Below are 27,342 nucleotides of genomic sequence, written 5' to 3' on the forward strand. Positions count from 1 at the left end.
CGGGCAGGGACTTCATGTTGTAGTTTTTGAAAGGTATGGGCCTAGCAGATTTGCCCATCCGCATTAAAAGCAGCTTGTGATTACCAGCAGCGTCGCTGCACGCTAGTAAAGCCACACGATCTTTGCACATTTTAAAACCAGGAGCATGGTCTTCTGCTTTTGATGCCGGGCTTTTTGTTGGCAATGCCCTAAAATTAAGGCCAGTCTCTTCAGCATTATAAATTTGTTATGGAGAATACTTTAACTCTCTTATCATTTTTTCAAACTTACCCAAGCATTTCTTTGCTGCATTACAATCAGAAGAAAACTTCTCTCCAGTTATTGTTAGCTGACGGATTCCATGACGTTTTTTGTTTCCGTCCAACCAACCCGTACTCCCACTAAAACACTCATCACCATTCATCAACTTGTTCAGGTAAACAACCTTCTCCTGAACCAGTGCTCCACCCAAAGGAGTTCTCCTTTCTCTTTCCTGCGTAAACCAAAGGAAAAGAGCTTCATCCACTTTATCGTACTGGGACTGTTTCAAAGAGTGTTTTTCCTGAAGACGTTGCACAGGACTGTTGAAGGTTCACTCGGTTCTTCTTCCAATCACAAATGGTTGCTGTACCAACACCCAGTTCCGTTGCCAGTTTAGATACATTCTCACCGTTGTCTATCCGGTTCAAATCACTCAGTTTTTCTTTGAGAGATAACATTGTATGTTTCCGTTTACTCATGACGAAAAGACGTACACCGCTACCTCTGAACGAATACAGCGCAACTGTTACGCGTGCCAGCGAACGAGAACTAACATAACCAAGCGCTCTGCGGGCCAGCTGGCAGTGCACTGACCTGAGACACTACAAATGTCTCAACAGTGCACAACAACAAGGGCAGGGAGGGAGAGTCAGCCATTGTTCCCACACATGTTCCCTTTTGTTACCATGGTGTACCTACTTATATGCTTGGTGTACTTCATTCTAGAAACTCGTCACCGTAATTGCGACTAATCCGAACAAATCGGTAATCGGAACAAGGTCAGATCCCAATTAATTCGGATTAACAGGACTCTCTGTATTAATACTAGGGCTATCCAGAAAATAGGTTACGTTTTCACCTGTAGCAACAATGGGCGAGGCTAGAGTGGCCATAAGGTTGGTTGTCTGAGCGTTTTTCCGTTAAGTTTACATCAACCGTGCCACCGCGAGGTTCGTGTCGTTTCCCTTTTTCACAATAAGAGTCTTATTTGAGTGCCGCAATTTAAAATCCCATGAATTGCAAAGTGCGGTTAATAATACGGTATTTGTTGGCAAAAAAACGGTAGAAATTTATCGCCAGCTGTATTGAAGTGTACGGTAAGAACATAAACCACTGAGGATGGAGTGCACATATGGAGCATTAGGTTTAAAACAGACCGAAATAATGTTCACGGTGAAAAGTTAGGTGGAAACTCAAGTAGTGTGGCCGGCCGCGGTGGTCTCGCGGTTTTAGGCGCTCAGTCCGGAACCGCGAGACTGCTACGGTCGCAGGTTCGAATCCTGCCTCGGGCATGGATGTCTGTGATGTCCTTAGGTTAGTTGGGTTTAAGTAGTTCTAAGTTCTAGGGGACTGATGACCACAGATGTTAAGTCCCATAGTGCTCAGAGCCATTTGAACTATCAAGCATTGTGACTGATCAACTGGTCGCAAAAGTCGATAAGAAGATCGTCCATTCACAATGACGGAACTCTCGTCTACTTCTCCACAAATTTCATGAAATTTGTTGCATCAGATTTTATGCAGTCCTTGACAGAGAACCAGAAGGACCAGCGTATGGCGACATCATTGTCATATCTGAATTCTTACGAAAGAGATAGTAACTCATTACTTGATCTAATCGTAACTGGAGTCGAGACTTGGGTCGAAAGTGTGAACTACGAGACAAATTTGCAGTCTACGAAGTGGGGGCACACAAATACTGCCCTTCCCCCCCCCCCATACACCCCCTCCCCCTACACCCCCTTCACCCAAAAAAAAGAAAACTTAAAAATGCTTGTAAATATTGTCTACAAGAAAGGTTCATGGTGAATGTTTTTGAGACAGGAAAGGTACACTTCTTGTCTATTTTCTTGAGCGTGGCACATCAGTGGACTGTGCGAGATATTATCAACCTTTGGAAAACTTAAGAAGAGCAATGCAGAGTAAGCTTAGAGAAAGCTGAGCATAAAATTTTTTTTCCTGCACGACAACGCTAGACCACACGCGGCAAATCTCAACGAGAAGTGCTCAATGCTTTCAAGTGGGAGGTATTTTTTTCATCCGACGTACAGTTCGGATCTTACATTCACTGACTACTGTCACCTATTTCTGACGATGAAGACCTGTTTCGCGACGCGGCAATCTGACTACGACACAGAACAGTGGATGGGCGTTATTAAGTGGCAGGAGGCAGAATTTTATGAAACTGGAATTTTAAAGCTTGTTCGCCGCAATGATAAGCGCCTAAATTTGTATGGACAGTATGTGGAAAAATAGTGTATAACTGTCGCTTTCAAATGCATAAAACGTTTTTCCTATACTTTTTTAACACCAAAACATAATCTACTTTCCGGATACCCCTCGATAAGTACACGCTTGTGAACACGAGCCACATGGTTAATTACGGAAAACAATTGCACGTACACTATTCCACTCCGTAGCACTGACGAGAACTATTTGTCTATTTAGTTACGCAACGCAGTAATTTATCCGCAATTAATCAAAACCCTCGTGCTGTTCATATTAACGCCGCTCAAACTACAAATATGCACCTGCTGTTCCCAGTAGTTACGATATCGTCTGTTCACAGACTGTTTATCGTTACTCAGAGTCCTCCTGCTGACAGTACTAATGCTGTTCACACGGCATTTGCGAAACTGTAAGCGGATCGTGGCACACTAAAAACCACCAACATTTACGGTTTCCTATCTCTGGGATATTGATTTGGTAAGTCTGGTAAATTTCCATGAAAGAATGGAAAACTTTTTGTTGCGCCATCATGGTTGGTTTTATTATTCCAAGGATGGTATAAGGAATTTCAACAATGTACAGTGAGCAGGACTTTTCTTACAGTCCTCTGAATTGGCCAGTGTGTCGACTGCGACTTAAAATGGAGAAAACGGAGGTTTATTTATTTAACCTGATCAGATTAGGGCCATCAGGCCCTCTCTTACATCGGAACAGTGTTCCACATATGCAGCATTTCACACATCAGTATTACATCATGACAATAGTTTAAATAATAAAATTATTTTACTCTAGTGAGAATATGAATAAAGAGTAATGACTAAGACCTAATAAAGTAAATGCTGCCAGTATTTTTACAACATGTGCTATACATACAAATTATGATAAAAGCAATAATAATAACAGTAAAAAAAATCAAAAAATAATGATAAACATGAGAAAAACTGGCAATAATAATGAAGATTTGTACGGATGTACATTAATATCTTGGTGTGTAAAGTAGATGTTTACTAGTATAACGAGTTTTAGGGAAGGGAGATTTAAGGACGGGGAAAGAGGGAAGAAATGAGGTGAAGTGCATTCTTGTACAGATGAAGGCATAACTGCTATTTAAGTAGATACGTCATTAACTGTTTTTTGAAGCCGGACATGTTTTTAAGTTCTCTAACATAACGAGGGAGGTTATTCCAGAGTCGGGTTCCCGCTACTGTAAAGATCTTGGAGAAGGTGACTGAGCGATGTATTGGAACAGAGAGGATTTTATTATGATGGGAACGTGTGTTTCTGTCATGTTGTTCCGACATAAGCGTTAAGGACGAGGAGAGATATGAGGGACAGTGTACATTTATGAGGCAGTAGATGAGACATAGTGTATGGAAAGGTCTGTGTTTGTCTGCACGCAGCCAGGACAATTTTGCATACGCTGGTGAAATGTGATCAAAAAGTCTAACGTCACAGATATATCGGACGCAGACATTCATGAGCAGTTCCAGATGTCGCGAATTTTCCTGAGAGAGGCCTTGTAGGATAATATCGCTGTAGTCATGATTGGGAGTATAAGCGTTTGTACTAATTTCTTTTTCAGATCGAAAGGGAAGAGTTTTTTATATTTTTGTAGGACATGAAGGGGTGCTGATGCTTTTTTGCACACTGCAGTTACGTGCTCTGTCCAATTTAGATTTTCATATATTACTACTCCCCAACTCTTTGTTGAGGGAGAGAAGTTAATATTTGTCCCATTTACGATAAGAGGTGGTACGAATTCCCGATGTTTTGGGCTAATGAGCTTAGAGTGACCAACAAGTACCGCTTGGGTTTTATATGGGTTTAGTTTTAGTCCTATGTCCTGTTCCCATTTTGATAGTGCATCGAGGTCAATATTGAAATTTTCAATAGCTTTCTTAAGATTGCTAGGTTTCGAACTTAGATACAACTGAAGGTCATCAGCATACATATGATATTTGCAATAGGTCAGAACCGATGACACACCATTGACGTACAGAGAGAAGAGTATAGGACCTAATACTGAGTCTTGGGGAACGCCTGACACTACCTGCCGCCATTGTGACCGCTGTTTTGATTTGAAGGGTTGGACTGCCACACAAACCAAAACAGAGTTGGATAAAGTTCACACTGATTATGCACCACCACTGAAGACCATTTATCTTTGAAGTAATGAAGCTAAAGGTGGTCAGACAAGCATCGAAGGCGAAGCGCCCTCCGGCCGTCCAGTTGAGGTCACCACAAAGGAAACCATTGACAAAATCCGTGATGTGGAAATGCAAGACCGCCGAATAAAAATTCGTATGATCGTTGAGACTGTGGGCATCTCAACTGAGCGAGTGCATAATATCCTGCTCAGTCAATTGTAACTGGCCAGCCGAAGTGGCCGTGCAGTTAAAGGCGCTGCAGTCTGGAACCACAAGACCGCTACGGTCGCAGGTTCGAATCCTGCCTCGGGCATGGATGTTTGTGATGTCCTTAGGTTAGTTAGGTTTAACTATTTCTAAGTTCTAGGGGACTTGACCTCAGCAGTTGAGTCCCATAGTGCTCAGAGCCATTTGAATTATAACTGGGACATTTCCTGACAGGCTAAAATATGCAGATATTAAGCCTCTATTCAAGAAAGTGGATAAAGAGATACCATCAAACTACAGACCGATTTCACTTTTGCCAGAATTCTCAAAAATTTTAGAAAAATTAATGTACAGGCAGCTTCTCAACCATCTGACCACAAATAACATATTATTAAGAACACAGTTTTCATTTCTGAAGGGTTCTGATATCGAGAAGGCTATTTACACCTACAGTAAAAATGTACTTAATTGATTAAGTAACGAATTACAAGCAGCAGGTATTTTCTGTGATTTGTCAAAGGCATTTGATTGTGTGAACCACTACATCCTTTTAAATAAATTAGAATTCTGTGGTGTCATGGGCAGTGCTGCAAAATGGTTCAAATCATAATTTGCAAACAAGAAACAAAGGGTGTCAGTGCAAGGGACTAGTTAATTATGTCATCAGTAATCATCAGAATGGGAAGAAATTACATGTGGTGTCCCACAAGGATCCATCTTAGAACCATTGCTTTTTCTTGTGTACATTAATGATCTCTCATCAGTTACATTTCCGGAAGCAGAGCTCGTTTTGTTTGCAGATGACACAAGTATTGCAATAAATAGTATGTCGAGTGTAATTCTAGAAATATCTGCTGAGGAAATTTTCATGGATATTAATAAATGGTTTAAAGCTAACTCACTGACATGAAACTTCGAATAGACTCACTGTAACCAATTCAGAACCTGTAAGAGGTTTCCACCCAGCATATGCATAAAGTGTGAAGGAGATATAAGAGGTTGACAGTCTTAAATTCATGGGATTACAACTTGATAATAAATTCAGTTGGGAGGAGCACACCACAGAACTGCAGAAATGCCTTAACAAATCTGTATTTGCAATTCGAGTGTTAGCAGACATTGGCGACATAATAATGAAAAAGCTTGCATAATTTACCTACTTTCATTCCATAATGCCATATGGTATAATATTTTGGGGTAAGTCTTCAAGTCAAACAAATGTTTTCAGAGTCCCAACGCGTGTAATACGTATTATTTGTGGAGTAAATTCACGGACGTCCTGTAGAAACCTCTTCAAAGTACTGGGTATACTAACTACTGCCTCTCAGTATATTTAATCCTAAATAATATATCTCTTTTTCCAACAAACATCTCTGCTGATACATACAATACCAGGAACAAAAATGGTCTGCACAAGGACTTAAAAGAACTTACTTTAGATGAAAAAGGGGTCCACTACTCAGGAACACTTATCTTCAATAATTTGCCAGCAAACATCAAAAATTTAATTACAAATAAAGATGAGTTTAAAAGGAGCCTGTAAGACTTACTAGTGGCCAATTCCTTCTACTCTATTGACGAATTTTTTAATAGAAACAAATGATGTATTGTATGTACTCATACTATTAGCATTCTTATTTCAGTTTAAAAAATTTGACATGTTTTACATCCACGAGGATCTCCTCAGCACGGTTCTATGGAACGAGAAACTAATCTAATCGAATGCAATCAGAGAATTGCCTGTGAAGAAGCTGTGTGCGTGGTGGTTGCTGCGATTGCTCGCATTGGACCAAAAGCGCATCCAGCACAACATTTCAACACCGTGTCTGGCGATGTTTAATCGCAACCCGCAAGACTTTTTGCCCCGATAAGGGACTGTTGATGAAACCTGGATCCACCGTCACACACCAGAGTTAAAACGGCAATCAAAACAATGGACAAAGGTTGGTGTAACTGCAACAAAGAAGGCAATGACCATTTTGTCAGCTGGTAAGGTTTTGGTCACCGTTTTTATTTTTTCGATTCCCAAGGAATAATTCTTGCAAAAAGCAAAGAAAAAAATGGTTCAAATGGCTCTGAGCACTATGGGACTTAACAGCTATGGTCATCAGTCCCCTAGAACTTGGAACTACTTAAACCTAACTAACCTAAGGACAGCACACAACACCCAGTCATCACGAGGCAGAGAAAATCCCTAACCTCGCCGGGAATCGAACCCGGGAACCCGGGCGTGGGAAGCGAGAACGCTACCGCACGACCACGAGCTGCGGACGCAAAAAGGCGGAATCACGACTGGACCGTATTATGCTTCACCGCTGGATCGTCTGAATATGTGTTGGCTGGAAAAAGACCAAGGCTGGCATGCAAAAAGTACACTTTCACCAGGATAACGAACCATCCCACACATCAGCGATAACAATGGCAAAAGAGCATGAACTGGCCTTTGGACTGGTTCTCCATCCACCCTATTCACCAGACCTAGCCCCTGCTCCATAACTTTAATCTTTGGCCTGCTGGAATTTTTTCCAACATCAAATGAGGAAGTGATAGTTTCTGTCGAAGATTATTTTGCAGAGTCTGACAGAACCTATTTTTCCGGTGGGATCAAACCGCAGGAGAATAGATGGACCAAGTCACGTGCATATCCCCAAAGAAGTTTACGTCGCGATGTAAAGTGAGCTGTTTGCGAAACAAGTATTTTTTTTATTGCATTTTTACCAGACTCACTAAACCATGCTCGTATTTCGCGCCAGATTCACCACTGCTGATAGCTTGTTCTAATGTACAGTCTCTCGTAATACACATTACCTACTCATACATCAGTATTCTATGGTACTACAGCCACATTTGTAGCTAAAAAGAAACACTGGTACTAAGGACTAAAGATTATAAAGTAATTTACATGGGCCCCTCATAAATGCCTCATTACATCTAGTATGTCAACCGATGTTCATTTAAAAAGATAGAGGTTCCGGTTGGAGATAAGCAACTGTATAAAAATGCTGCCTATACACTGCAGCGTTTCTCTGGTACTACGTACAGTCGTGTACAAAACGAGCGAGACCCCTCGCCTTTTCCTTATGCTGATTCGCACAGCTTTAAAGTCTGCTACACAGCGTAACAGGCAAAACGACGATGTGCTACCAACATACTATGCACAGGCGTGAAATTGAAAAACTATCCGAAATTTGTCAGACTGTTTTCAATCATGTGTAAGACTATATTAATGCTGATTAGTGTGTTAACCACAACACCTAAATATGAGATATAAATGAAAGAAAAAACGCTAATTAGTACGAACCGTACTAATAAAAATTAATTTCAGCGTATTGAGATAACATAACTGTTTTAGTAAGACAAAGTAACCCAGATCGTTATGAATTAGCAAAATATTATGCACATACGGCCGCGAAATGGTCTCCGTCATCATTCAGACCAGTCATACTGGATTACCGTTGCTGACCTTCCATGAAAGTGCCCAAATTGAGCAATGCGTGAAGATTCATAACGAAATTCAGTTAAAAATCATTCAGTGCCACACTTAATTCAATTACTGATAGAAGCAGAAAAACGTAGGCACTAAGAAGTATGAAATTCTACAAGAGTTTCATATCGACATCCACAGGGCGCCGGTACAGAATAAAGGTAGCGATAAAACGTATTGGGGACGCGAGAATATCTTAAAATTCCTTTACTGATAGTCTATCTGCCTCCATCGAGATTAGAACCGAAAACAAACCAGACCTCCCTTGCAGTAGCAAACTCGTTTCACTACGCTAGCAGACAACCTAGTCAAACAGCTCTCTATTATTACCCCAGACATGAATAAGCCGGCAATTTCGCAATGAAAATGGCAAAATTATCTGCAGTTTCTGTTGCATAGAGCTTTCTGGACTCAAAAACATGAATTTTCTTCCTTTATGTCACCGCTTATGTGACAATCATTCGGAATGTTTATCGAAATGACAAAAAAAACTGTTATTAGCGAGTAAATTTAGTAGGGTAATTCTGCACCACCCCAGGAAATAAACGGCGACGTAGCTGCCAAACGTATTCTACAATGTTCAGAATTCTCCATTAGACGTGGCACAGCCAGAAAACGTTCATTAGCCGAAGTGTTCCTTAAGGTAGCTAGCAATGGGAATGCTCGCACATCTAAAACGCGGCGGCATTAATACTGGGATCTGAATTACCACGTGTATAGGCAATGGATTTTATTTGCATTCCTGTAAACGTGATTTGGATCGAAAGCGTAGCTACGGTTAATATGCTGATGTATCGATTGCAATTGGAACATTTCGAATGAAGAGTAGGGGAAATTATTATGCCGCCCTCATCTTCAGTAACGGTGGTAGTTATTTTCGTTGTTAGTATTTCGTCACGTAAATCAGTAAAAATGGAACCTTACTAGTCTCACTTTCTTGACCGTCTATTTGTTTACTCAACCCATTTGAACCATTTTTTATTCATAATGTTAGATTCGAAATCTGAGCATACGTACTATCCATAACCACACTTTAGATCCTAGTCATAGTCACATATATGCGAATACGACACATTGGCCTATACTTGAGGTATTTCGTTTCCCACGAAGTGGTGGCAGACGATGCTGTGGCGTCTTCGAAGCGCGAGTTTCTCCTGTGCTAGCTATCTCAGCACATCAGCTGAGCGAACTTGCATGGTATGTTGGTAGCACTTCGTCGCCTTGCCTGTTATGCTGTGTAGCAGACATTAAAGGTGTGCGGATCAGCATAAAGAAAAGGCGAGGGGTCTCGCTCGTTTTGTCCACGACTGTACATGTTACAAAGTGTCGTCCAGGTAAGCTCTTTTATTCAGTTGTCGTGAAATTAAATAACTGAAAAACATCTAATTCCTGTTCTTTTGAAACTGCAATAGCTTCATTAACCTTCTGTCGACCAAACAAAATCATAATGACTACAGTTCATCACACAGGCAGAAACCTTACAGACTTCTCGTACAGTCTGCGTGAAGTGAATACGTCGAAAGCTAAAAATATTGCCAACTTTTACCTAAATGAAAGGACGCATTTGCAGTTAACTGTCTGTTCGACTGCTTCGTGAAGAGCGAAGTGCGTGATATTCAGAGCGACAGACAGTTATAACTGCTGGCTTTGTACATTCTCATCCCTCTTGAAAAACGAACAGCGAGACTTGGTAACGAGAGAAAATGCACGTGTTAAATCCGTAGCGGCGGGGCGACCTTTTTTTAGTCGTGACAACTGCGAGCTGCGAGCCAGACACGCGATGTCACGCGGCAGCAGGTGTGTTCTTTTTTTGTCCGCGGCTTTTCTAGGGACGGCCATCGCGTTCGCGGCAACCGTCGCCGGTACCAACCGGAATGAGCCACGTTGGAGAGAATATCCTGAGCGCGCTTTTGATACAGACGCTGCCATCTGTTGGTGAACGAAGCAGTCTGGGCGACAGCGCGACATTCAAGTGGAGGTACTGTTGCAGTATCTGGTTCCGTAGTCAAGCGAACAGACCATAGCACATTGTTTAAATCGATATGAAATGTGAAGATAATATCAAACAAAATTTTCACAATTACCAACATATTCCGCAACTAAGTTGACATTTAGAATTTATCGTTTATTTTCACATTTCAGTAGCATATTCATTTTTATGATAGAACCACTCTGAAAGAATAGTTCCGTATGGATATAACTGGATGTTTGCACAACTGTCCTGTTTTTTTTTTTTTAATACTTTTTCCCTGTCTGCTTCCTGTGTATTTTATTATCATCGCCCACCATTTTGTTTTATGTTTTAACTTTACACAATTTTCCGCCGTTTTACATTTTGTCACTGTTTTATCGCCTGTTTTTATTGTTTCTTATCTTCTTACGTTTTAAAAATTCTGTAGGCTGAAGAGCGGCGTACTAAGCTGCTACCAGCCCGTCCCCTTCCGAGGGAATCGAAATCCAATACGGAAAAAAAAGAACAACTGTCTTGATCTAAAGGTGATAAGCTTTGATCTAAACTAGTCATATCACAAAAATAAATTTGTAGTAGAAACTTCTAAGAAAACAATAATTTTTAAGCACTGAATAAGGTTTTATTTTACTAATTTAAGAGCTAGTTTGCTCTCTGATGGTAATACGAATTTGCACCTGTATCAAGCAAGAGGCGACAAGTGCGAGAATTATCGCGCAATCAAATTAACAGAGCATACATCCAAGTTGCTGATAAGAATGATACACAGAAGAATGGAAAAGAAGACTGAAGATCTGTTAGATGATGATTAGTTTGGTTTTAGGAAAGGCAAAGCCACCAGAGATGCAGTTCTGGCGCTGCTGTTGAAAAGCGGAAGCAAGACTGCACAACAGTAATACCCGTTCATAGGATTTGTCAACCTGTTTGACAATGCAAAATGATGCAAGATGTTTGAAATTCTGGGAAATACAGGGGAGAGCCATCGGGAAAGGCGAGTAATATGCAATATGTACAGGAAGCAAGAGGAACAATACGACTAAAAGACCAAAAGACGGATTAAGAATTGGTGTAAGGCAGAGGGGGAGTCTTTCGCCCCTACTATTCCATCAACACATCGAAGAAGCAATGACAGAAATAAAAGGAAGGTTCAAGAGTGGACTTACAATTCTAGGTTAAAGGATATCAATGATAAGATGCGCTGATAATAATAAGATTTTGAAAGCTCTCGGATCCATATAGTTTCATTGTAAAACTTAATGCAATTTGACTCTGATATTAGAAAGATGGGTCCTTTCTTTGTTAAGCGAATCATTAACGAAAGAGGAAATATGGAGCTCGAATCGTTTCGTCGTTGAACAATCCAGTTCCAACGCTCTGAAGACGTCCTCTGAAAAACATAAATAACACGTGTAATCCAACAATGTTATTCGGATAATGGAAGTAAGTTATTTCATCTAGTACAACGAAATTAAACACAGTTAGACAATTAATGTTTGATTATTATTCCGTAAGCAGGCTCTGCACATAACTTGCTTCCACAACAATAAGACAGAATAAGATAAGTAAGTACGGATCTGAAAATGAACGTGAAACATAGACTTGTTAAAATAAGGCAACGTAACATACAGCGAGTCTCTCAGTCTCGGGACATTAGTAATATAAATATAATGTGCGCAAAATGCCGCAGCCACTGGATGCGCAGTCGGTTGGGGAAGTATTGAGAGAGCGTTTTAGAGAGAGAGAGAGGGAGAGAGAGAGAGAGGGGGGGGGGGGGGAGTCTCTCAGAGTACTGTAGGAAACATGCCGTTCTAAAGTGAAGACTACGCTCACATTTTTTATAAATATTAAGTGGGGCCCCTCCACGCCCACACTTGCATGATGACCATTCAAAATAATTCACTGTCGCCTCTGCTTTCCTTAGCATCTAAAAAGAATTCCGCCGAAAATTCAGCGATTTATTTTCGCCTGGCTTGTTAACCAGTTGTAACTTTCAGAGACACATCGTGAGTGGCGAATTTTAAGTAAAACCTACACATTTCTCTGGTCGCTATGTCAAAATTTGCTTCTTTTGCCAAAAGACAGCAGAGTTTACACTGTCTCACCTCAGTAACACGTAGTGCAGACACAAATGCAAGAGAATTCTGAAACAGTGGTTTATTAAGTTTATTAAATGAGGAACAGAGGAAAATTAGTCAGTAGCTCACGGAAAAGTACATCCTCGGTACAAAAAAACATGTATGTCTTCACATGTGTTGTTCCAAGACTCATAGCATTTCTCATTTCACCAGCTACCGATGGCTCTTAAAAATTACATTCTTTCACCGAAAAAGTCTGTAGTTATTGTGATAACACGGTAGATAATGAAGTAATACATCATAACGATATACTAAAATACTCTCCTCTTTGTGTGCTATCATTTGCCAAAATCTCATTTCGATATCTGAAACCACTTATGAAATATGAGGAACGCTGTAGATGTTTCACTCTGACTGTATCGCTGGCGCGGCTCGATCGGAAATGAGTGTGCTACGTCAGATCAATTTTCTCGAGATTGGTGATAAATAGATACCTCTACCCGAGTCTAAGGAAAAATTCAATATGTTTGCTAAATTTCATATGCAAAACATATTATGTAATACGCCCCAAACGCAAAATCATAGCGACCTCTATTTTTCATTGCACACTTTCCAGAATTTCGCGCAGTGTTTACTTTCACGTACATATTACAATAACTATGACCATTAACGAAATGGTGGGCATATCATCATGAATCTGACATGTAAAGCTATAAGTAAAGCAAAAATGAAATTTTTTTGCCAAATAGTTTCTGTAACATCGTTTGAGGAAAATTGCAGGGTGCCCGCCTCTGTTCTGTTATTGCTGACCGGATGCAAGGTGGAAAACACTTATCGGCCTCCCCTTCCAAAGAAACGAATGAACTCGCCCAGCGCTTTGTACGAAAACTGCTCACTGCGCATAGGCCACTGTATCCTGCGCGAGCTATATTCAGCTGTTGAGAAATTGAAGTTTCTGATTCTAAACACTGTGTGTGCAAAATATAATTTTGTCACACATTTCAATCTGTGATTAAAAAGAAATGCTAAGTATCTACTGCTCCAAGTTTACATCCCTTCTTAAGAAATGTATTAAGAAAGGACACCCTCAGGGCTGTGTTAGTGGCCCAAATTCTGGGACATTAACTTAGAACCACTTCTGCATGGACTTAGAACAACTTCTGCACAGATTATAAAACGGTGAATATTTGTTAGCAGTTGAAGCCTGTGATGACGACTCATTACTTTCAGTGCACACCAACAGGCGAAATTCAATACAGAATACTGTGTCAAATTCCTTGGACTAATGCCCGATTGGTGCTCGCGCTTGCGACTGGAGAAAGCATCACAAAAATCGATATATATATATATATATATATATATATATATATATATATATATATATATATATGTGTGTGTGTGTGTGTGTGTGTGTGTGTGTGTGTGTATGTGTGTGTGTGTGTGTTGCTTAAAGAGAGACTTACTAAGGATCCAACGATAAAATATCAGGAGATAATTATAAGGCCTATTTTTGAAAGATATTTAGCTGTACACCTGAACGCACACTGGAGATCAATGCACACACAGAATTTCAGCTTGGAAAGGGAGTTGTGTAATGAATAAAATTATTAACAAGGGACAATGGAGATTTCATTTGCCTCTGAATGTAACTAGACTGGACCACGAGTATATATTAACTGCAACTGTGGACTATGGTGCCAGTGTTTGGGCTCACGGGTTACGTCTGGTCAGACCTGACGTTGTAGTGATAAAAGTACAGGAAGGAATTCTGCTGCAATGCTGTGGGGCCTACAGCACCACATCTAAAGAAGTCCTGTCCCCTCGACCTACAAATAATAATATTGGCTGAAGAACAAACAGTATGAAATGATACATGAAATTCTTGGAGAACTGGTAAAAAATCTATTAGTAATAAAGAATATAACATCTACAGACCGCCTACAAAGAGTTCCATAGAAAGAGAACGTTCCAAGTGCCTTCATGACGTAAACGAAGGGTTTCAGATATATTTTGAGCCAAGTAGGAGATTCGACCACAATCTTTGCAAGACATGGGCCATACCTTACGTACCTAATCATAATTGGTAATGGGGACACGACTAGTCAAAACTGTAGAGGAATCGACACACCGAATCATGTCCTAAGAGCCAATGTCTTCTAGTTGAAGAGATCGCAAGCACTGCGAGGCAGGGTTTCAGAGATAATACTGTTTATAACATAATTAGAGTGAAAGACGAATTTGATACCTTAAATTTTGAAGCTGATTCTGTCTCAGAAAAAAACAAGTCATAGCCATAGCCAATACACACCACGGCCAAGACGAGCAAAGTCTGTATATGGACCTAGGCGACGAGAATGAAACATGATATCATTACAACAGACTGGTCCAATAACGGAAGACAGAAGGGAAGTGGCCACAAGCGTACTTAACAATATAGTAAAAACCAAGGAAATATAAGTGGCGTGTTATGTGTGTAGCCATGCTGTCTGGACACAGCAAAATATTGCTAGGCCCCATGGGTGGCTGATCTGCTGTGGAACGGTGAGAGAAACTAGATACATTTCAGTAGCAGTCAATTGCGTTGTGTGTGTGTGTGTGTTATTTCCATCTCAGGCCATTGTAACAAGAAAAACTGAAGGTGCACAAGGCAGAAACGCTATTTAATGTCCTCTGAATGTCAGTGACACCAACATTATAATTTGTAGCCGTAGTAGAAATATTAATATAAGTTGAGCTGTGCTACCGCTAACCAGAGCTACTCGAAGCTCCGAGGAAGTTAGGGATCTTTGTTGATGGACAACTTGTGGCTGGTACATACGTTCAATTTGAACTAACTAACAAATTTCAGAATAACAATATAAAATTTTAATTCGGACCTTTGTCCTCTTAACAAAATATACAACTGGCTTTCACAAATGGTAGTAGCTTCTACTTAAAATTCTAAATTATTTACACCCGTTAACCTGATGAATTTAACAAATGTAAAAGCAAACAAATTCAGAATCTTAAAAACTTGCATCAAAAAATGAAAAGGTCAGCTCTTAAAAAACGACTGGATGAAGTTGCCTTGTAAACATATTCATGAGAAAGGTTAACACCACCAACTGAAATACAGCAATAATACAATGTTTAAGCCAATTGCTTAGTCGGCCAAGGCTCCGCATGGACCCACGGTGAAGTTGCAATCAAGTAGGACGCCAACACCACTGCCAGGGAAGCAACGGCCGGGTCCGCGCGGCAATGCAAACTGACACCTGTCAGACCAGAAAGAGCGCTTCCGAAATCTAAGCAAAGAATAGTAGATAAATGTTTTCCTTCTGTGTGATTTTATGGGTTGAAATGGGACTAACTGGGAACGAAAGCAACACAATGGCAGAGTCAAGGACGCAAGGTGTGTCGGAACCAGAAGCGGTGCAGATTTTGATGGAAAAGGTAGCACAATTAACAGCGAACAATACGTAGTTGAGAAGTGAATTAAGATCTAGAAGTGAAGTGAGCGGGAAACCGCATCGGATCAGTCGTTGTTGCCCAGGATGCCGCAGCAGGAGACCGATCCAGCTGCCGCGAGTTTAATTATTCCGTTTTCTGGCAAGGCATCTGAAGATGTGAGTTCTTTGTTGGAGGACTTGGAAACTTCAGCTGTGATGATTGGGTAGTCCGATGAACAGTTGTTACATGTAGCCAAGATTAGATTAAAGGGTGAAGCGAAGACAATGTAAGGTGTTCTGAGGCCTTAAGAAAGACAGGACAGTTTAAGTAGTTGAAGGAGGGGCTTTTACAAAGGTACAAGAAAAAGAACAGCTCTCGATACTTTAGGGAGAGGTTGAGTACAATGGCGAAAAGACAGAGGGGAGACGATAGAGAAATTTGCGGACAGGATAAGAGAAATTAACGAGTACACTTACTAGTTGGGTCAGAGCGATGAAGCGAATGGTTTTTTGTTGCAGGAGGCGGAGCAAAGGGTACTTGATGTACTTTTGAGGGGGTTAACGGCGCATATGACGCGGAAAGCGCGTGAAGGGACTCCGAAAGATTTGTATTTGCCTATTCCGCTGGCAATCCAATGTGAGGAAATAGACGTGGCAACGGAGGTACGTGATAGACAGTGTTAACAGCGGGTATAAAATGTTATAAATGTGGTCGTACGGGACATGTGCAGAGGCAATGTACCCAGCCACCGAGGAATAGAGGAAGGGGTGGAAATCAGCATACTCAATTGAAAGAAAGTCTTGTAGAAATATCAGTAAAGCAAGACAGTAAAATTCATATTGCAGGACATGAAAAAAATTCTAGACCATCAAAGATAGACGAACACAGTAAATGAAGCAGATCAAAAGAAAGAAGAAAAAGAAAAAAATCTAGCACATAATTATCAATATCTTTGCAAATGTAAGAGCTGTTAAGCTGACTGAACGGTAGTTATCGCACTTACGTGCGCTTCCAACTTTCGGAAGTGTTTAGATTATCTTTTTCCGGTAGCCTGATTGTATGTCTTTTTTCTTTTTGTTACTTTTTTAGGGCGCAAAAACAACTAGGGTCTTACGCACCCATGTCAGAACCGAAAACACGAAGAAAAAAAGGGGTTAAAAACGACTACACGTTAAGCCCAATCCGTGGAAGGAAAGACAGCTAGACACAGGGGCTTGGAGAAAGGTCCATTAAATACACCACAGAGAAACGAAGCTCCTGAACTAAAGATTAAATGTCCTTTCCATATTGGTACGACGGATAAAAAGTAAAACGCGACCGAAACCTGTGCGTTGTTGGCTAAAACGGCCGACAACTCAGGCGGAAATGATATACTTGAACGTAAGTGGTCAAAAAAATGGCATTCCGTCAGGAAACAGCGAGCCATCAGAGGTAGAGAGCAATGGACACAAAGTGGTGGGGGAACACCACTTAATAAATGGCGATGGATAAGAGAACAGAGCCCAATACGCAACCTAGCTAAAATAATCTCCTCGCGGCGACAGGGCTGATAACAGATCCTCCAAGTCCTTGGGAGAGTCTTAATTCCCCAGAGCTTGTTCCCATGAAGTCACCAGTGGTGACGCCAAAGTAATACCACCTGCTGACAGACAGTAACACAGAAATGACTGGAGGGAATGGAAGAACTAGCAGGCTAAGTTAAGAGGACTGTAGCCGAGTCAGCAGCCTCGTTTCCAGTCAGACCGATGGGACCAAGAACTCACAAAAACATCACAGTGGCTCCATCAAGAGTCAGCAAGAGACAGCTCTCCTGGACGCTTTACACTAAGGGATGGACGGTGTATAACAGGTGGAGGCTGTGAAGGGGACTAAGAAGGTCGTAGCAGGTGGCGCAAATGAAAAGCCTATGTCGCCAGAGGTACTGCATGGTCTGACACAGGACGAAGAGCTCTGCTGTAAATACTGCAGTTTTCGGAAGCCGAAACCGAAAGTCGTCTTTGCCAATGATGAAGGCATACTCTACACCACGATCAGTGAGGAGAAAATCACGGCAGTATGACAGCAGTAGCTCGGCAGCCTCAGCATACAGACTCACAAATAGACCAGTGTAAAAGGCGCCAGTGGCCAAATGGATGTAATGGTGGTGGATAGTGTTGAGACGACGTAAGAGGGACGGACGTGCAAATGCATAAACGAAACACCCATGGCCTAGTTTCGAATGGAGAATGGACTGATACAAACGGAGGAGGATGGTCTGATCCGCTCGCCAAGAAGTACCGCTGACTACACGGGCCGCGTACAGCGGGCACCAGGTAAGACACGTGGAAGGATCAAAAAAGTTTCCTACCGAGCGTGAGCTCCAGGAAGTTCATAGTTTCAAAGAACAGAAGACCAACGTTCCCGAGATGTAAAGACGGTGGAAGAAACCAGTCGCCCCTGCCAGAAATACATACACATCGTTTTGTTAGTGGAAAATCGAAAGCCATTGTTAATGGTCCATGAGTAAAGACCATCAAGACATCGCTGAAGACGCCACTCAAGGAGACAAGTCCATGGAGAAGTGTAATACATCTCAAAATCGTCAGCGAAAAGGGAGCCGGAGACGCTTGGCGGGAGCCAGGCCGTAATAGGGTTAAGGGCGGCAGCAAAGAGGATGGCACACAGGACAGAACCCTGAGGCACGCCGTTTTCCTGGATAAAGGTGTCCGACAATCCCACACGTACCCATGCGGCCATAAGCAGAGAGTACAGATGATACCAATCCTGCAGCAGGTGTTTCCAAATCGAAAAACGGGCACGGTCTGGTATTTCTGCAGAAAAACGTTCATGACATGGGTTGAAAAAGTGACGAGATGGTCTACTGCAGCACAGTCGCTCAAAATCCACGCTGTGCAGTGGTTAGCAAATTGCAAGCCTCAAGCCATCATACCAGCCAGGCAGGAATCATACGTTCCACCGCCTTGCAAACACAGCTGGTGAGAGAACCGGGGCGGTAACTAGAAGGAAGGTGTTCCTCCTTCCCGGATTTAGATATAGGTTTGACAGTGGCTTCACGCCAGCGTCCGAGAAACGTGCCTTCTGCCCAGATGCGATTTTATGTATGAAGTACTTGCCCGATAGAGAAAGGTTCTTAGCCGGCCGAAGTGGCCGTGCGGTTAAAGGCGCTGCAGTCTGGAACCGCAAGACCGCTACGGTCGCAGGTTCGAATCCTGCCTCGGGCATGGATGTTTGTGATGTCCTTAGGTTAGTTAGGTTTGACTAGTTTTAAGTTCTAGGGGACTAATGACCTCAGCAGTTGAGTCCCATAGTGCTCAGAGCCATTTTTTGAAAGGTTCTTAACATCTGAACGTTAACATCGTCTGGCCCTGTGGAGGAGGATTGGGAAAAAATTAGAGCATAATCTAGCCTCCTCATAGTAAAGGCAGCATCGTAGCACAATTCTGAGAAGAGGGAGGTATGCTCCAGCCAACTCCACTCGTTTCCGATGGGTTAAGACAGAGTGATTGTGGGTGGAACTCGAAATCTCCGCAAAATAGAGGCCCAAGGTGTTGGAGATAGCAGTAGGGTCCACTATGACGTTATCTGCTACTGTCAGGCAGGATATTGGGGAGTGAACCTCGGATCTTGGCCCACACAACGGAAAAGGGAATGGAACTGTTGAACTAGTAAAGTAAATTTACATAGCTTTTCTGCTATCTCGAAGAACGAGACGACACTGAGCACGCAACTGTTTGTAACAAATGCGGGTTTCCATCGTAGAATGACGGTTAAAAACGTGGAGAACATGTCTCCAGGCACAAATTGCGTCGTGGCACGCCTTACTACACTAAGGGACCGGGACATGTTGCGATAAAGAGGAAGTGCGAGGAATGGAACGTTTTGAGGCTGTAAGGATAGCGTTTGTAAGCTACTCTACCTGGCCAATGCAACTGGGAAAATACTGTTCATCGAAGGTCGCAAGGGAGGAGTAAAGCCTCCAGTCGGCCTGTGAAAGCTGCCTTTTGGTTGTGCACGTAGGTGGGGTAGGAGTCAGCAATTGGAAATGTTCGCTCGAGTACATGTCAGAGAGAATGGGCAACCTGGGCAGTGCAGAAGTAACGTGGGTGCTGAGAGGAAGATGAGGTTAAGTTGATTGAGAATGTCAGCCAAGAGGGCGCCTCTGTGACAAGATCCCAGGGAATAACAAAGTGGATGGTGTGCATTAAATTTACCAAGCAGCAGACTGGGGTGAGGGAGTTTCTCAGTAAAGTGGAGGACGTCTGCCCTGGTGACATCAAATGATGGAGAATGTACAAAGTTGAAAGGTCAAATAAGGAAGGAAAATGTGGACTGCAGTAGCTTGAAGCTGGATAGTCAGGGAGATGGGCTGACTACGAAGAGCATCCCGGATGAGCAGCATCACTTCCCATGAGATGGAATGCTATTGTCGAGGGAAAGAAATGCGGTCGTGAGGACGCAATTTTGTTTTTTGGAGGCAGAGGACAAGCGGGTGTTGTGATTCTAAGACCAGCTGTAAGCCTGCTCTGTTGGACTGAAGGCCACCAATGTTCCCTAGGAGAGAGTCTTGATGAGGAAAGGGGATGAGCGAAAAAAAGAAGGGGCATCACAGCGGTAGCTACCAAGTGGCAGCCTTCGAAGACTCACTGCCACCGTGCGCAGAGGCTGGAGGATCCTGCTCCACGAGATATACAGTGGTGTTGGCATTCTCCTTCTGTCAGTCTGTGGAGTTAGGTGGTTTGTTGCACAGTTTGAGGAGAACAGGAGGATTCTGCCGTGACACTGGGTGATTTCACAACCATTGTACAGAATTTGAGGTTGCACATCTGTGTGGCCATGTCCATCATGGAGCAAGACGAAGTAAGAGCAGTACTGTAAGTGCTGGAGAACGCAGGGTTTCCGACTAGCCAACAACTTGGAAGCGACTGTGTAATGAACTTCTTCCTTCACCTGGATAGCCTGCTTATCGAGATACACGGGACAATCTCGGGAGGAGGCGGCATGGTTGCCATTGCAGTAGATACAGCTGAGAGGAGGTAGACAATTGCTCTCGTGTGCATCCCTACCACAGGTTACACATTTGGCCGGGTGTCGACACGAAATTCGAGTGTGATTGTAACAGTGACACTGGTAGCAGCGCATCGGATTTGAAATGTGTTGTCAGTTTACGGTAACTTCATAACCTGCTTTGATCTTTGACGGAAGAACCACTGTATCAAATGTGAGTGAAAGAGTGCGTGTTCAGATTAATTAATGCATCTACCTTCTTCAACACCCGATGGACTGCAGTGAGAGGTACGTTTGGATTTCTGCCTCAGTCAGACCATCGAACAGCCTAGCGTAAATAATACCATGGGAGAAGTCAGAGTTCGATGGGCCCGACACAAACAGAATAGCCGTGGAGGAGAGAAGCTGCAAGCAGATGTGCTTGAGAATCATAAGTAGTCTCCAAAAGCAAAGTGCCAGTGCGTGAACGAGAGCAGGATTTCACAGCTCCAGCAACTGCATCAACACCTTTCTCAAAAGTAAACTGATTTACCGTAGCAAAGGATTAACTGTCTTCAGTAAGTGAACACGAGGAGCCATGGTATAGCTAGTAGGGCCTTTGAATCGTCAGCTTCATTCCGTTTACATTTAGTAGACGCTGACTGTGAGAAGATGATAGGCTCATTGCTAGAAAATCCCCAATGATTGACAGCTTCTACGAACGGGCATTCCTTCCAACTCAGAATGGGGCGCACCCGCCTTAGGTGATTGTTCACACCCCAGCTCACACCTCCCAAACACCTGCGACAAGGGCAGGTCGGCAATTTGGTAAAGTATTACCTATGGCAATCGCCCAACCCTGGTCCTGCCCTGCGCCAGGGCGTATATGGGAACCCTACCTGTAAACCTGGGGCTAGGAATTACGCGTTACCCAGTCACCTGTTTCGCGTCAGACGCGTGGCAGGAGCGCACAGGGAGGAAGAAGAAAAAAACTCAAACGCCGAAGCTGAGGAAGGATAGGAGAAGGGGAACGAGAAAAGAAAAAAGGAACGAAAAACATTGGAGAGCTGTTCTGATTTGCCTTCTGAAAATGCAGAACTCCTTTCCCCAAGGGGGAAGAATAGCAAGAGGACAGACATGCAGCACGCAAGAGAAAAGATGCTGCAAAAGACTGGTGTCTGTGGTAGCCAAGTACGAACCCGCCAAACAGCGGCGAGCCCCTGGAGGTAGTCTGCAAGTCTCCTGATTCATACATTCAACAATCTAACTTGAATACCCGTTTCCTTGATACTTCTGCTGAATGGTTTTAAGGATTCTGAAGGAAAGTAGTGCATGCCTTCCGACTTATTTGGCCAGAATAGAGTGGAATAGAACATGTGTAGAAATAGTTGTGCCCATTTGTGATACCTAATATGTATTTTAATAAATAAAAATTAGAACTTCCTCCTTAAAACGTTCAAAAATAAACATAATTTTATGGCGATGATCAATGTATTTTTTCCTGTGCTAGACAACCGTGCTCGAACGTTTCAGAAACAGAATGTTGAAAATGTAACAATTATTAAGGGTTGTTTGGGGGAGGTGACCAGACAGCGAGGTCATTGGTCTCATCGGATTAGGGAAGGATGGGGAAGGAGGTCAGCCGTGCCCTTTCAAAGGAACCATCCCGGCATTTGCCTGAAGCGATTTAGGGAAATCACGGGAAACCTAAATCAGGATGGCTGGAAGCGGGATTGAACTGCCGTCCTCCCGAATGCGAGTCCAGTGCGCCACCTCGCTCGATAACTATTAAGGCAACCAAGGAATTAATAGCATTAATGGTGTTTAGGCATTAATACTGTTTTAAAATGGGGAAGTCACTTGAATTTGAGTTATCGAACTAGCAAGTACTCATTTGAAATAATGTTCTAACATCTACAAACAAGACCAACAGAGCAACTTAATAAATTCATATGAGTAATGCCACATACTCGTAATACGAAGAAATACTTTAAAGAGTAGTTACCGAAAGAAGCAGGGCGAAGAAGCAAGTCAGTGACGCTCAAAGACTGCCTATTCGTATGTCAGCGAGGAAATTTACAATCTTGCTTATAATACTCTGATGGAAAAAAAATCGCAGCATCAATAAAGAAATTACTATAGAGTAATGTAAGTTCAGGATTACATTTGTTTAGGTAACATATTTAAGTAATTAGCGTTGCAACGTTGCAGCTTAAAGTAAATGCGAGATAAGGCATTGCAAATGCGAAATGCTGGTAGATTGATAACCGGTGGAACCACCAGAATCTAGAATCCTAGCATGCAAACATGCATGCATTGTGTTGTAAAAGTGCCGGATGTCAGTTTGTGTGATGGAGTTCCATGCCTGTTGCACCTGCTCAGTCAGTAAAAGGATGGTTTAATTCTGGTTGTGGATGACATTGGAGTTGTCGTCAGATGTCGACCCGCATGCGTTCGATTGCAGACAGATCTGGTGATCGAGCAGACCAAGGCAACCTGTCGACACTCAGGTGGGCGACCGTTATCCCGTTGGGAAACACCCACTGCACTGACGTTCATGAACGGCAGCACAACAGGTCGAAACATCAGACTGATGCACAACTTTTCAGTCACGGTGCGTGTAATAACCGTGAGAGTGCTCCTGTTACACAAAATCGTACTCCAGACCATAAATTTAGCTGTAGGTCCAGTGTGTCTAGCAGGCAGAGAGGTTGGTTGCAGGCTCTCAACTGACCTTTTCCAAACCAACACATAACCAATGTTGGCGTCGAGGCAGAACAATCTTTCATCAGAAAACACAACAGACCTCCACCTTGTCCTCCAATGGCGGTGGTTTGGAGTCAGTGGAAAGCACGCTACAAGGCGTCTAGCTCGGAGCTGTTCTTGAAGTAACCGATCTGTAACAGTTTGTTGTATCACTGTATTTAACTAGTACTACAACCACGGGCCCACTAACTTTTCCCGCCCCTCAACAACAAACTTAGGTACCTCCGAAGAAAAAAAAATTGGCAGAAAAATTGTAAAGAGGTTATTTTAAAATAATTATGTACACTACCGGCCATTAAAATTGCTACACCACGAAGATGGCGTGCTACAGACGCGAAATTTAACCGAGAGGAATAAGATGCTGTGATATGCAAATGATTAGCTTTTCAGAGCATTCACACAACGTTGGCGCCGGTGGCGACACCTACAACGTGCTGACATGAGAAAAGTTTCCAACCCATTTCTCATACACAAACAGCAGTTGACCGACGTTGACTGGTGAAACGTTGTGATGCCTCGAGTAAGGAGGAGAAATGCGTACCATCACGTTTCCGACTTTGATAAAGGTCTGATTGTAGCCTATCGCGATTGCGATTTATCGTATCGCGACATTGCTGCTCGCGTTGGTCGAGATCCAATAACTGTTAGCAGAATATGGAATCGGTGGGTTCAGGAGGGTAATACGGAACGCCATGCTGGATCCCAACGGCCTCGTATCGCTAGCAGTCGAGATGACAGGCATGTTATCCGCATGGCTGTAACGGATCGTGCATCCACGTCTCGATCCCTGAGTCAAAAGATGGGGACGTTTGCAAGACAACAACCATCTGCACAAACAGTTGGACGACGTCTGCAGCAGCATCGACTATCAGATCGGGGACCATGGCTGTTGTTAACCTTGACGCCGCATCATAGACGGGAGCGCCTCCGATGGTGTACTCAATGACGAAACTGGGTGCACGAATCGCAAAACGTCAATTTTTCGGATGAACCCAGGTTCTGTTTACACCATCATGATGGTCGCATCCGTGTTTGGCGACATCGAGGTGAACGCACATTGGAAGCGTGTACTCGTCATCGCCATACTGACGTATCACCCAGCGTGATGGTATGGGGTGCCACTGGTTACACGTCTCGGTCACCTTTTGTTCGCATTGACGGCACTTTGAACAGTGGACGTTACATTTCAGATGTGTTACGATCCGTGGCTCTACCGTTCATTCTATCCCTGCGAAACCCTACATTTCAGCAGGATAATGCACGACCGCATGTTGCAGGTCCTGTACGGACTGCTGCCCTGGCCAGCACATTCTCCAGATCTCTCACCAATTGAAAACGTCTGGCCAATTGTGGCCGAGCAACTGGCTCGTCACAATACGCCAGTCACTACTCTTGATGAACTGTGGTATGTTGTTGTAGCTGCACGGGCAGCTGTACCTGTACACGCCATCCAAGCTCTGTTTGACTCAATGCCCAGGCGTATCAAGGCCGTTATTACGGCCAGAGGTAGTTGTTCTGGGTACTGATTTCTCAGGATGTATGCACCCAAACTGCGTGAATATGTAATCACGTGTCAGTTCTAGTATAATATATTTGTCCAAGGAATACCCGTTTATCATCTGCATTTCTTGCTGGTGTAGCAATTTTAATGGCCAGTAGTGTATTATTTAAAGAAGAAATCTTCGAAGGAGGAAATATTGGGTTCAGAATAGAAAGATAGGTTGCAGTGAGTTCAAAATTCAATATGGAGATGCCAAAATATACTACTATTAACTAAACATATATAGGCCCTACACGCAAAGGGTATCTCAGTAGAAACTAAACATCGGTTAGTAGATTAGGCTGATATCAAGACACGAAGAAAGCCATTCAACTACTGACCTATACATTAACACATTCTCAAAGTGCGCTTTCTTGGTGAGATGTTTTTGAAACCTTGCTAAGGACTACCCCTCACTTTAGCCATGAATGCACTATCTTTAGAGATAAGTGAGCTGTGGCGGGACTGGCGCCAGTAATATCTCTGACATGAGTAGGATTGATTTCCTAGTGCAGGGGTTTGTCTTTTGACTTGGGCCGGCTCGAGATATAGGGGAGTGCCGACCGCGAGTAGAAGAGGACACAACGCTGTGAGCAAGGAACGCGGCGGTGGGCAAGTCGGCGAGAGTAGCGAAGACGGCCTGCCTGAGGCCAAGCGGCGGTTGCCACGTGGTTGTACTGGAGTCGGCGGGAGTTGGCAGGCGCTATGAATTCTCCGGCAACCTCGTGAGCTGTGGATGTGCCCGCTTTCTTGAAGGGACACGCTGTTATGGTCTTGCGAATAATGGTCTGGCATCTTCGCAAAATCGTCCCAGCATCAAGACACCCAGTTAAGTACCCCAATTACTAAGAGCGCTTAGTTAACTGTGATTGTGATCGCTCTTGGTACAGTAAGACGTTGCACAACTTGTGATGTTATGCTTGTTCCATTTCATTTGAGGCCTCCTACTAAGCGTGTGTTGTGCTTCCGCATAATACTGATGTATTTTCAGATGTGTGTCATTAAGTTCTAGTGAGTGTCGGTTCTCGTGAGCCAGATCATATCCCGCTCTTAGAGTTTGTTCATCAAGTACTGTTTCAGTTAAAGGAAGCACTTCCTAGTCAAATTAGTTGTTGTTTAGCCTTGATTTTATACAGTGCATTTCCTGGTCAATCTTCAATGTTGAGGTTGAGAAAGGTTTTTTCTTCCTTCTGTTGTCGGGTGTGGTCCGTGTTTCAGTGAGCTGAGGCAACAGGCAACTGACGTGCAGGGCCTCCCTTTAGATTACAAATTTGGCTTACAGGCGGTGGACTTCGCCTGATCTCGTGAGTTCCTCTTCTGTAGCATTTGCTTCGTTCACATTTTGGTGGCCTACTCTACGTGGGGCTGCAAACGGATTCACGTCTTGGTTCGAAATTAAGTGTTACCTTTCTCAGTCGGTTCGACTTTGCTTCATTGTACAAAGTTGTAACTTTGTATGCCGTAAAAGCCCATCTTACAAGTCGATGGGCATTTGAATAATTTCGGGGTCACTCTGTAAGATTCACCAAGTTATAAATATGTTTTAAGTATTCATGTTAAAGGAAGCTGTGTGTCAAATGTTATTTTACATGTAATGTAAGATTTTAGTTGAAAGAGTCTTAAATAATGGGTCTTCTCTCAATTTTGGTGGAAAATAGTGGGCTACATGTAATTTAATTGAAAAGGTCTTAAATAATGTGTCTTAACTAGAGTTGTTTGTTAAAGTTGTTTATTAACTTTCTCATGATTTATGTAACCAATGTCTCTTAAATAATCTTCCCCGAGCGGTGCTTGTCAAATTTTAAGTGAGATTGTTTCGGTTAATTAATAAACCCATTGGAACTGAAATGTTCACTTTATTGAGTCAGCCCTTCCACCCCCTTTAGATTTAAAGGTTAAGCAAAACAGCTGTTAAGTACTCCGTTCCAATAAGTTTTTGCAGTACCCCTGTTTATGATTTCATCACAGCTTTCTTGCTTTTCTCTTCAGAAATACACTTAAGAGGCTTATTGACTGCATCCCGATTATCGTTTATGCTTTTGCAGACATCTTCTCGTGCTGACCATCTCATAGTCCGTACCTAGCCAAAAAAAAATAAAAAATTAACGCAGAGGCATTGTTGCCAGCAGCATGATCCGCAGATCTCGGTCCGGCTACCTACGATTGTTCACTCACTAGTAAGAATTCCCGCAACCATCGCTGCTGTTTCTTTCTTCTTTTTCCTCAAAAATTTGTCGCCAGTAATACTTTGCCGCCCTGGGATGGTCTCATGT

Source organism: Schistocerca americana, chromosome 7, assembly GCF_021461395.2.
Source record: "Schistocerca americana isolate TAMUIC-IGC-003095 chromosome 7, iqSchAmer2.1, whole genome shotgun sequence".
In the NCBI taxonomy this organism is placed as follows: Eukaryota; Metazoa; Arthropoda; class Insecta; order Orthoptera; family Acrididae; genus Schistocerca; species Schistocerca americana.